Source organism: Pinus tabuliformis, chromosome 5_2, assembly GCF_031772625.1.
Source record: "Pinus tabuliformis cultivar Carrire ecotype Pingquan chromosome 5_2, CPIR1, whole genome shotgun sequence".
Taxonomy (NCBI): domain Eukaryota; kingdom Viridiplantae; phylum Streptophyta; class Pinopsida; order Pinales; family Pinaceae; genus Pinus; species Pinus tabuliformis.
Window position 1 is genome coordinate 712,519,869 of NC_142306.1, and position 12,551 is coordinate 712,532,419.

Consider the following 12,551-nt stretch of genomic DNA (forward strand, 5'->3'; position numbering starts at 1 on the left):
AGTAGATTTCCTTGGCATCCTGAACCATTCCTCCATAAAACACCCTCCTAGATATTTGGAGGACACTAGGCCCCATAAAGAATTAAACATAAGTCCCTAGAGAGTTTTGGCTGCTAAAATTTTGTTGGACAACTTGACTAACAATATATTGTTAATTGACCTATTCGTAGTCCACAAGAAATAGAAGTTTTTTTCAATGATCTTGATCAAAATCCATTTTGGCACTTTTTCTATTGAAGATCGATAAACAAAAATGCTTTTAGATTTGATTTCAAAATATTAATACATACACCCTTAGATAGTCACATATTGACTTGGAAGGAAATGATTGACTTTATTTTTTTATATAGCCATAAACAATGATCACAATAACTAGATTTGGGTTTAATATGAAAACACATATATTTGAAACCTTCCTCAACATTCTAACAAAGAGTAGATATGGAATCTCCTCAAGATTCACTATTATTCATCTTTGCAAAGAATGTTGAGGAGATTCCATTCTCATCGCTATGCTCCTATTACATTACCTTTGGTAACCAAACGATCAATTTTTGGGGAAATAAGTCATTTACATTTTTTCCTAGTAGATCTCATAAGTGAAGGAGGGTTGTCCACTATGGTTGCAGTCTAAAATGAAACTTGAGGTGTTAGTTTAAGGTTGTGAGCCCCTAGATAAGATACAAGTTCAAGATTTTATAGATGACATATATTAAGTATTCTTTTTAAATTAACTACAAAGACTAAGAAAAATTAGTCATGCTTATGAATTTAAGGGTTTCTAGCCTGTGTTGGGTTTCCGTAATATAAGAAAACCTAAGTTTCCTACCTACATGCGACAAATTAGAAAACCCCCATGACATGTTAGAACTTTGTGACCACTAATTGAAACATGTGGATTGTGTTCCTCGTGTCGGAACATCCACTAAGGTTCAAAGAGGAAGGAAAATGCAGCTTCATCCTAGAAGGAAAATCAGGTGTTACATATTCAACATCATAAAATTTTCATAGCTCATTGTCACTTCAATGTGTTATTGTCATCTCTCTCACAAACCAATCCCTTTAGTAGGAAAACATAAATAGTTGTCTTCATTGAAGAGAAATGAAGATCACATAATATTCTTCTTGAATATGCATAATCTTAATTTATAACAAAAGGCATGCGTAAATTTCAACACAAGTAACTATCAAATCCATTTACATAAAATTCATAAGGAGAAGTTTAGACACTTATCTAAAGTTAGAGTTGCCAACTAAATTGGGAATGAGCCTTTTCTACCTAACCATAGGCTTAGTTTCACATCAAACCCTCACCAATTGGCCACCCCTAGCCAAGCCATGACCCATGATACCACAAGGAGTACTGTTAAAACTCAAGAAATTGGTTGGGTGAGGGCAACTCACCTTCAAAAACATGAGATAAGCAGAGAAATCTCCCTTAGTGAGCATGTGGCCTCTGTCATCTCCATGTTTCTTTCATTGAATGAGGAAATCCATTCATTGCTCTATAGTCCCTTTGCAATTTCCTTGGTCCTTGCTTGTCATGCATGTTAAACACACATCAAATCATGACCCCTTGGCTCAATTATATTTTGGAGTTGCTTTGCAAAGGTTTAACAAGCCTAAAACACATCAGCAATGATCCAGTTTGCAATTGGCACTTTTCTAGACATATTTGGGAAACCAAATTGATAACATCTCGAAATGTTACAACAAACACCCCACTTGGAAATGGAAGCACTCTACTCATGAATTAAATTCTTCAAGCATTCATGCATCCCTCTACTATTTGTTTATGGCCACATGGATATTTGAATTATTTTTCAATGTGATTTTTTTCATTCCTCCACACCACTCATGGGTTAACTCTCAAAATTTGAGATGGGTATGTATCCATATTGTCCAATGAACTCTAAAAGAACTCTCCAACCACCATATACCCTCCATAATTGTGAAAGTTAGTTTTTGCAACTACCAAGTTCTTCATTCAATGAGTTTCAGTGGGAGGGAGAAGGTAAGTTAACAATGTCAAATTGAAATTTTATGCGTAAATCTTTAGTGTGGTTTTCTAGCAATTGTAGGTAAGGTTAATTCTCGCAACCCCCTCACTAGTTCCCACTCGTGGTATCATTGTTAGTATTGGTGCTCACATTTCTTTAGTCAATTACTTAGTATATTTCATTAACGAGAAAGTTAATTACAAACATATTGTTTCTATGTTGTCCAATTGAATTTGTCATAACAACATCACATAAATGTCAATATAGACAATAACAACATCATTAATTTATAGTAATCTTAGGGATCAAAATAGGGTTATTGCATACTAGTTAAATTTAAAGAGAGTAGCCAAAGTTCGTTCAATGTTAATTCTATGTTAGTGATTAGCTAATTGTCAAGATAAAAAACAAAATGCATCCTTTTAATATTAACTACTACTAGGACGATGAAAGAGTATCGGAAGTTGCGGCTCTGCAATCTGAACTACGGTTTTGCTTTAGGGTTTTGTCACTGGTCACCATGGCGGGGCATGGAGGAGGGAGTTCAGCTCCCTCCTACAGTCAAGTGGTTGCAGACAGAAGCAAGGGAGTTGGATCGCATTGCTTCAAGAAACCAACGGAGGTGGTAACAGAGGTTATGAATACAGAAAAATAAAAAACCATCAGACCTCAAGGACAAGAAGAGAATCATGAGGAAGCTAGTAAGGAGAAGAGGACAGAGGTTAGCAGTTGGAAAGTTGCTCCTATGAGTACATCAGGGGTCTGTAAACCCTAGTCAACCACTATTCCTCGAGTAGTTTTAAGTGACTTAGCACTACAGGTGCATAGAGAACAGATGACGAAATATTTTTTTTATCTGTAAATTTATGGGGATTTGGTTGACGAAGAAGGCTTTGCGAGCATGGATAAAGAACCACTGGAAACCAAAGGGGAAAATTGACCTTCACCTTGGGTCCAAGGGCTTCTTCACGGTGGTGTTCACAAGCTTAGAGGATAAATATAGAGTGTTTGAGGAAGGACCCTATTTTTACTCTTCTGCAAGCCTTTATATGAGACCATGGGTAATGAACTTTGTCCCAGAACGAGAAACTTTCACTTCGGTGCCGGTATGGATAAGACTCTACTCCCTTCCTTTGGATTATTGGCTGTCGAAGTCTTTAAAGGCTATCGGAAACAAGCTAGGGCATTTTATAAAGATCTCAGATGCTACTATAAGAGGCAAATACACTTCCTTCGCCCGGATATGTGTGGAAATGGACTTATCTAGGGCACTTTTGGATGCAATCATTTTAGAAGTGTATGATGAGGAATGGGTGCAGGTAGTGGACTATGAACACGTCCCATTTAGGTGTCATAAGTGCCATGAGCACGGGCACCTATATAGGGATTTCCCATTGAACAAGCTAGAGAGCAATACGAAAGCCACTACAAGTGAGGATCCCGAAGGTTTTACTAAGGTTGGGGATAAAGGAAAAGGAGGCAAGCGGTACCAAAAGAAAATTAATGAAGACAGACAACTGAGCCACAATAGTTTCAAGATCTTAGAAGAAGAAGTCGAAAAAAAGGGACAAACCAGGAATCGGAGAATATTCCCATTGAGAAGGAAAGGGATGCTAATATGGATGATATACCAGAAAACAACAAACAAAAGGATGATATGCTGAGCATTATGGAGCTCAGTAGGGACCACGAGATGACCCCAAGTGAGGCTGGAACGGAAGACCATGAACTACAGGAGATTCTAGAGAGGGAGAATTTAGATCTAGAAAAGTTTCTAGAGCAGGGAATCACCAAAGGGGTAGACTCTACCAAAAGAGGAGTTTGACAGGGTTCAATAGCTCTTCCTCTAGAGATCACAAACGAAGTGTTTTGGAGTCAAAAGAAACCATGATAGCCAAGAGAATAGGGGAGTGAAAATGATGGAGGATACACTGATGCATTCTTCCAAGAACCCGGGTAGGAAAAGAGGAAGAAAAAAACAGAATGAGTTGCTGACCGAATGTGGGAAACTTATGATTAACTCAGGTAAGATGAGGGATCTTACCAGTTACTCCTTTACAAACCTTTCTTAATGAAGCTTACAACCTGGAAAATTAGGGGTCTAGGAAGTAAAAGGAAACAAAGAACTCTTAGAAGTAGAATAAAAGAAGAAAAATCAGATATGGTTTTTATTCAGGAAGCAAAATGTTTGATGGACGAGATCAGAGAGATACACAACAAATGGTTAATCAAGTATGAGTATCTAAAGGTTAAAGCGGATAACTCGGTGGGTGGGATTCTTACTCTATGGGATCCCTAAAAACTTGGAATCATGGATGCTGAAGCTTCTAGCAACTATCTGTCACTGGTGATTCAACCTTTGGGTGATAAGGAGATCTACATGATCACTAACGTCTACGACCCTCAAAAACTAGCAGACAAACTTAAGCTTCTCACCTCCCTTGAGGAGCTAAGAGAGAGATATCCTGATATGCCCTAGATTCTGGCAGGGGATTTCAATATGATCATATCTCTTACAAAGAAAAAAGGCGGTACCAGAAAACTAGGTAGAGACTCCATTACCTTCCAGAACTTCATGAATAACATGGGGCTAGTGGACACCGAAACAGTGAATGTTACTTTTACTTGGAATAATAAGAGGGGAGGGGATTCTCAAGTCACCTCTAAATCATATAGATTCATAATCTCAGAGGACCTCCTTCTCACAAGCCTTGATATGTCAGCTTTAATCCTTCCCTTCAGAGGCGCGAACCACTTGCATGTCCAGCTTGAATCTATTTTTATGGGTACACCAAGGAACAGACCTTTTAGGTTTGAAAATGTCTAGCTCTCTCACCCTGACTTCACCAGCAATATTGACAAATGGTGGATGGAAGATATGCTTGTTCAAGGCACTAAAATGTTCATTTTGTAGCAGAGACTTAAACACATCAAATCTAAGCTTAAAGATTGGAACAAAAAAGAGTTTGGTAATATTTTTAAAGCCAAAAGAGAAGTTGAGCAGAAACTCCAGGAGATTAATCAAATCATCATCTCATAAGGTTTTACCAAGGAATGGAAAATTCAGGCTGACTCTCTTCAGAACGAATAGGAATATTGGTGCATGCAAGAGGAGATTTTCTGGAGACAGAAATCGAGGGTGCAGTGGATTAGAGAAGGAGAAAGAAACATGAAGTTTTTTCATAGATCAACCTTGGATCACAGATCTCATAACAAAATTTCAAAACTTAAAGATTCTCAAGGGAAAAAGCTCTTCTCTCACAAAGAAATGGAATTTGTCATAGTTCAACACTTCCTTAGCATAGCAGAGGAGCCTCTCGTCGATATATCTCGGTTCATTAACAAATTCACAAAGTTCATTCCTAAGCTTGTAACCAGGGAAGACAACCACAATCTTAACAGGCCAGTGTCTGAAGAGGAGGTTAGTGAAGTTATCAATTAGATGCAAAATTAGAAAGCTCTTGGCCCTGATGGTTTCAATGTGGACTTCTTCAAAGCTTGCTGGAAAATAGTCAAACAAGATATCCTTGATGTTGTGGAAGACTCTAGAAGATCCAAAACTGTTTTGAAAGCTCTTAATACCTCTTTCATAGCTTTGATTCCAAAGCAGGAAAAAGCTATGACACCGGACAGATTCAGACCCATGGCCTTATGTAATGTGGTGTACAAAATTATTTCCAAAGTGATCGCTAACGGGCTCAAGCCTCTTCTTCCTGCTCTCATCTCAGAGGAGCAAACTAGATTTGTGGAAGGAAGATAGATTCTCAACAACATCATACAAGCTCACGAGGTGGTACACTCTCTTAAGAGCAATAAGCAAGCTGGTATGATCACGCAGCTAAACCTAGTGAAAGCTTATGATAAGCTAAGTTGGTCTTACATCGGGGCAGTGCTAAAAGCTTTGACCACAATTGGATAAGATGGGTTATGGCCTTTGTATCCACGACTAGCTTCTCTATTCTGCTTAACAGTTCTCCCTCTAGAACCTTTATGCCTTCTAGGGGTCTCAGACAAGGGGATCCGCTATCCCCCTTCCTCTTTTTTCTCATGATGGAAGGGCTAGGCAGAGCAATCAAAATGGAAAATGCTGAAGGAAGAATCCAGGGTCTGAAACTTACCCCGGATGGTGTTGCTTCTACTCATCAATAATTTGTTGATGACACAATGTTGCAGGGCATTCCTACGGTCAAGGAAGCCAGAGCTTTCAAACAAATCCTGAACGACTTTGCTTTGGCCGTTGGTACAAAGGTAAGCCTTGACAAATCAAAGGTGTTTTTTTCAACACTGACATTGCTATTCAGAGGAATCTCACTAGAATTCTCGGGTTTCAAAGGGATTAGTTACCTTCCAAGTACCTTGGAATGCCTCTCATTAACAAACCTCTATACAAGGGAGTGTGGGAGCCGATAAATAATAAACTTCAGGACAAAGTTAGGAAATGGACCTGCAGGTCTTTGAATTTGGCGGGGTGTCTTGTGCTTACAAGGGTTGTCCTGCAAGCTATACCCATTTTCATGTTTTCAGCTCTGCCTGCTCCTAAAGGAGTTATGCAACAAACTAGGAGTATTCAATGAGATTTTCTTTGGGGCAAAGGGGAAGAGAAAAATAAGTTGGCTTTGGTAGCTTGGGACAAGCTTTGTAAACCTAAGGCCCATGGTGGTTTGGGGCTTCATGACCCTGAAACCCTCAGTAGAGTTTCGGGAGCCAAATTTTGGTGGAGGTGGCTGAAGGAATCGGCAACCCCTTGGGCCAAGCTTTGGAAGCCGAAATATGCAAATAATTGGCAGGAGAGGGATCATATCTGAATGTCAGGGCTCATCAAGGGCTCCCACATCTGGAACCTTGCTTGGGAGAATAGAGCCATTGTCTAACAGCATAGTTTCTGGGAGATCCGAGTTAGGAACCTTGCACGGTTTTGGGAGGATAACTAGCAACAGGAACCAAATTTGTTTAGAGAAGAACTAACCACTCTCAAAAATGACACTGACAAAAAAGGTTTACTTATGGTAAGTGACTTCTAGGATCAGGTAAGGGACAATGGTAAATGGAGAATGTGGAAGGATCTTGGTCATAGTGAAGAGAGTCCTTTGAAGGCCCAGGCGGATTCCCTTGCTCTTGACTTGGAGCAAAGGAAGATTTTGGTGTCATCCTCGTCTAACCAACTAAGATGGGGTCGAAACACCGAAGGCACCTTTAACCTCAAAGAAGCTAAACGCATGGCCCTAGGTTTTGATTATCCAAACCCTGATCAGGTTTGTAATGACCTTTGACAAAACTCGCAATGGATGAAAATCAAGTTGTTTATGTGGTTGGTTCACCAAAAGAAAATTCTCACATGGGAGAATCTTCTGAAAAGGGGATTTGTTGTCACATCCAAATGCCATATATGTGTCTTACATGAGTAGACGATGGAACATTTACTAAACCTCTGCCCCTTCACCTCTACCTTGTGGGATTGGGCGGCCTGAGTCTTCAAGCAAACTGACAGGGACAGACTCAGCATCACCAACACTTTCAACAATTGGAGGAAAGACTTCTCAGGTAATGAAATCATTAACAGGGCTTGGACTCTGGTTCCAGGCTTTATCATCTGGGATGTCTGGAAATAACGCAAGGACAGGATTTTCAAGAAAAAAGCAGGCTCGAACCACAACATTATTGTCCAAATTTTACGACAGCTCAAAGATACATTAGGAGCCCTTATGTGGAAAATTCCTAAGGACCCTCCTTTGCCCTAGGATGCTCACATATTGCTGCAGTTGTGTCTCCATTCTCTAGTTCCCCAAGGCATTGTCAAGGGTGTGAGCAAAACAACTGCTGGTAAAGATATCTGGCGGCCTCCTCCTCATGGCTTTTGGAAAATCAATATAGACGGGGCCTCTAAGGGCAACCCAGGGATGGCTGGATTTGGAGCTGTCATAAGAGATGAGTAGGGGCGCATAAAGGATATCTTTCACAGTCATTTGGGGATTGCCACTAATAACAAGGCGGAGCTCGTGGCCTTAAAGCAGTGCCTGGAAATCATGATGGAGTTAAATTTACACAACACCATCATTGAAGCTAACTCTAAAATGGTCATCAATGTGGCCAAGAACATGTCTAATGGAACGGCACCTAGAAAAATGTCGAAACATGGAGGCTCTCTTAGGTCTTTCAGCGTATTCATTCTCAGCTTCGTTCAAGTGCAAAGAAAATCCAATATGTTCGCTGATCGTCTAGAAAATGAAGGGGTGCTATGTATGGAAAGCTATATTCAGTACGATTGGGAGTCTTTACCCTCTGGTAAACTGTGTGATGATTGTCAACGATAGGCAACCAAAGACATAGCATATTTCCAGACCATGAATAATGAGCAAGAGGAAGACTAGTGGGAGTTAGAGGAACGGCACAAACCCGAAGTGATGAGAAGGACTAAGAGGTGAGGTAACGATGCACAGGAGTCGTTAAATCATGTAAGATCAACAGAGATAAATGTTGGAAAATATTAGTGGGAGTAGGAGATGGTGGAAGTCCTTGATCCTAATTGAAGTACCGCAATAAATCCTGACCATTGATCTTATTTCCAAACGATGACATCACAAGTAACTACGAGGGTTCAGCTATTTGTAACCCACGTGCTAGTTGAATGGCCGCAGACCATAGGATTTAAGTGCATCCGCCATCGATTGGATATCAGGTTTTAAAGTGGTTGGAGGTTAAGTCTTAGAGCGAACTTGAAGTTTTATTGACCAAGGTTCATAATCTATATCGGCTCCGGGAAGCAGTTAAGTGGCGCGCAAGCTCCCGATGCGATGGTGCGACAACTGTTGAATCAAGAACCAGATCGACTGCAGAGATTTAATCGCAAATCGTATTCGGTAAAAGAGTTTGGTTAGCGAGAAACCCAGTTTTGCGATATTGCGATGTGCCGAGGTTTGCGACGCTGCGATGGAATTTGGACCGTCAGATCAAAGGGTTGATCGAACGACGAAGGTTAACTCTCGCATTTCGCAGGAATCAAGTGTTGGCCGTGGGCGAACCTGAAGTTTTATAGACCAAGGTTCATACTCTATATCAGCTCTGGGAAGCAGTTAAGTGGCGCGCAAGGTACCGATGCGATGCACAACAACCGTCAGATCATGAACCAGATCGACGACGAATTTTTAATCGCAAACGACTTTTGGTAAAAGACTCTGGTCAGTGATAAAACCAGTTTTGCAATATTGCGATGTGCCGAGGTTTGCAACGCTGTGATGGACTGTGGACCGTCAAATCAAAGGTTTGATCGAACGGCGGAGGTTAACTCTCGCATTTCGCAGGCATCAAGTGTTGGCGGCTTGCGGAAACTGAGATGTGCGATATGCCGAGATTGGGATGAAGCGTCTAAATTTGTTTTTGTGTGTAATGTTTTGGGTTTTGTTGACCCTGTTGTTTGTTTATCATCAACGGATCTGTCTTTTGCTGGCCTTTACACTTGTAAAAACGTGTACCATATGTAATCTTGTTTTTTCGATTAATGGAAGGCTCCACTCTTACTTGACCCAAAATATATATATATATATATATATATATATATAAACTACTACTAAGCCATGTGACAATTTTCATATGATAACTAAGAAAGCATGTTATACCAATCTCTTTTATATTTTTGAAATTATTACAAATTCTAACAATTCGCCTTTAAAATAATTAACATTAACCAATAACTCAACAAAATCTTTATAAAAAATAAGTATAACATATCTCAAAAAAAAACAAAAACCATTTCATAAAAGTTATGAGAAAATTAACAAAACTAAATACAAAAGATAGTATTTTTTCACTACTAAGATTTTACACACAAACATGACTACTAAAATTTTACACAAACATTGACGTGTAGACATGCTTATAAATGGTTATTTAAATATAAGTTAGTATACGTCTTTTGGAAGGGCTCATTTCTTATTATCGTAATATATATGGGCATGGTGAGTAAATGTTTTTTATTTGTTTTTTCCCTAATCCAAAATGAAGCTTTCCCATGTAAAAATGTAAATTCCAGATAGGGGATCTGTAGGGAGGTAATGTCTCCAATAAGTAAGGCCAAAAAGTTAAAGATAAGACAATCGGGTTTACACGTGGATTGGTTGTCTCCCATATTAATGCGAAATCTATCGCAGACATCGTAATGGGTTACAGGGAAGAGAAAATGCAAGGCTTTGACTAGCCATTTAGGCACACTACGTGTCAATCAAGTAAAGCCAAGTGTCCAATACACATTTAATCACGAGTTATTAGCATTGTGTTTACTCGGCTTTTTCCCTTTTGTCAAAACGCTTGTGTGTCATGTTCCAAGTTTCTTTAGCGTAAGTCTTAGATGCAATGTCAAATATAGTTGTTCAAATAATCAACTAACCACAATTATTGATCATAATTTACCAACCAAGCCCATCTTTTATCAATTTTAAAGATGTTTAAATTGCAGATTTTGAAATTGAATAGACCCATCAGATTTTAAATGTCATTTTCATTTTTTAATAAATATATTAGTTTTAATAATGACTCGTCTTCAAAATTCTTACATGGATAAAAATAAAGAACATATCAAAATATTAATAATTTAATTTGTCACACATTGGAACTGGATGACCATAACTACATAACGCTACCATGAATGCGAGTACAAATTTTGTCTTTGTGCGGAGGTGTGAAAGTTCGTTGTGTGGAGGTCCTTGTGTAGAGGACCTCCGCAAAATGAACTTTCACACAATATTTTTTAGTTGCAATTACAACCTTCCATATGAAATATTTTAAGTATAAGTTTTAGTGTTTACATAATTATGTTGAAGTTGAAAGTTTTCAAAGTCATTCATGAGGTTTTAGGTCTTTTTATTCCATGGAATGATTTAGCAATTATAATAATGTAATGTTGTAATTGATGGTGGTATCAAATTACTATTTAAGGACAATCCCCGTGTTATAAAAAATGTTTATTGTCACGAGATTGTCATCGTATATAGTAATACTAACATAATCGCCATTCAAATAGTATGAAATTAACATAGTGGTAACATCGATTCTAATCCTTCAGTCCTAAACATGTGCAGGTTTCAATTTTATTTTTGTGTGTAGAGCAATGGAAGTTTAAAGAGAACCTGCATCTAGCAACCAATGTAGAGACCTATGCAGTAAAGTCAAGAACCAACCATTGTCAAGAGCCAACATGTGGAGCACTGGAGAAATGTGTTGTACATTGAATAAAATGGACCAAAGTTTGGCCAACCTCGCATGGAGAAGTCTTGTGCATGGTCCAAGAGCTAGAGCGCAAAGGTGTAAGCAACCTTGCATTGAGTGTTGTTTTTCCACAATATTGGTGTCTAGGATAGAATCTTAAACCACTGATGCTACCAAACCAAGTATCACAACAAATCTGCCTTACACAAAAGAATATAAACAACAGTAAATCTACTAGTGCACAAAATATACACAACTTTTTACAAATTTATACAATAACCCAACTTCGTTATATTAATCAAATTGATAATACAACAGTCTAGGGCTCCCGTACCAAGGATAATGGCCCTCATACATCCATTAATACCAAATATACAACAACTAGGGCATGGTGTCTGTCATGATGATCACCAATCTACCCTGAACAAGATACTATGACCATTTGGTTGTAGCGTTCTCCCTCATCTCCTCTCGGTCGTATCCTGAACACATTTTCCCAGTCCTTCGGCTCTCCCGATGTACAACACCTGCCTCTATCAATGCATCAAGTATATCTGGCCACTGAATCTCGACTCCAACCTGCTCTCTCGTTGACCATTAGTCCTTCAATGCATCAACACATCGAGACTCCTGTCAATTTGTTCAGTACAACTCTATTTGTGAACAACTCTCAACTACTTATTGTTGCTCCTCAGCTACTAAGGGACTTCAACCCACTATAGTCTTCCTGCACTACTCCAATGAAGACTAACATGGGGTACGAAGGGCTGCCACCCATCACTGCAAGATGTCCTTCTCCCACAATGAATACAGACTAGGAGGAATGCCCTTCTTCTATTGTAGATGTCCTTCTCCACAAGGAAAGTCTAAGGCTACTCAAACAACTCCTTGTTGATTAGACTTATGAGCTCTCCTTATGCCACATTTAAAAATCTCTTAGTCCATCAAGAGACTTGTTTCTTTGGGCTTGATGCAAGCCTCTACAATCCTCCCAAGCTGTTATTTAGGTTGCTCCAATTCGGCCTCATATAGGCCCACACTTGGTCACGTTGCCCTCCTTCAGGCAACTAGTGTCCAATACGATGTTGTAGCATCTGGTCACTGGTTAGGGCATTCAACCACTAGGATCACCCTTCCTCTTGGTTGCTAACAGTCTCCACCACTGCTTTCTTATAGGACACCATCCTCCTAGAAAATATCATCAACTCAAGAGGGAGATCATGTTTTCCTACAACCTCTTGTTGCTCCTCTTGACATACATATAATTGTTGTAAATGAATTTGCTTGAGCATGTACACAAACTGTTGTCCAAACTGGGCTCCTACATCCAATCTGATCCAAAACTAGATCCAA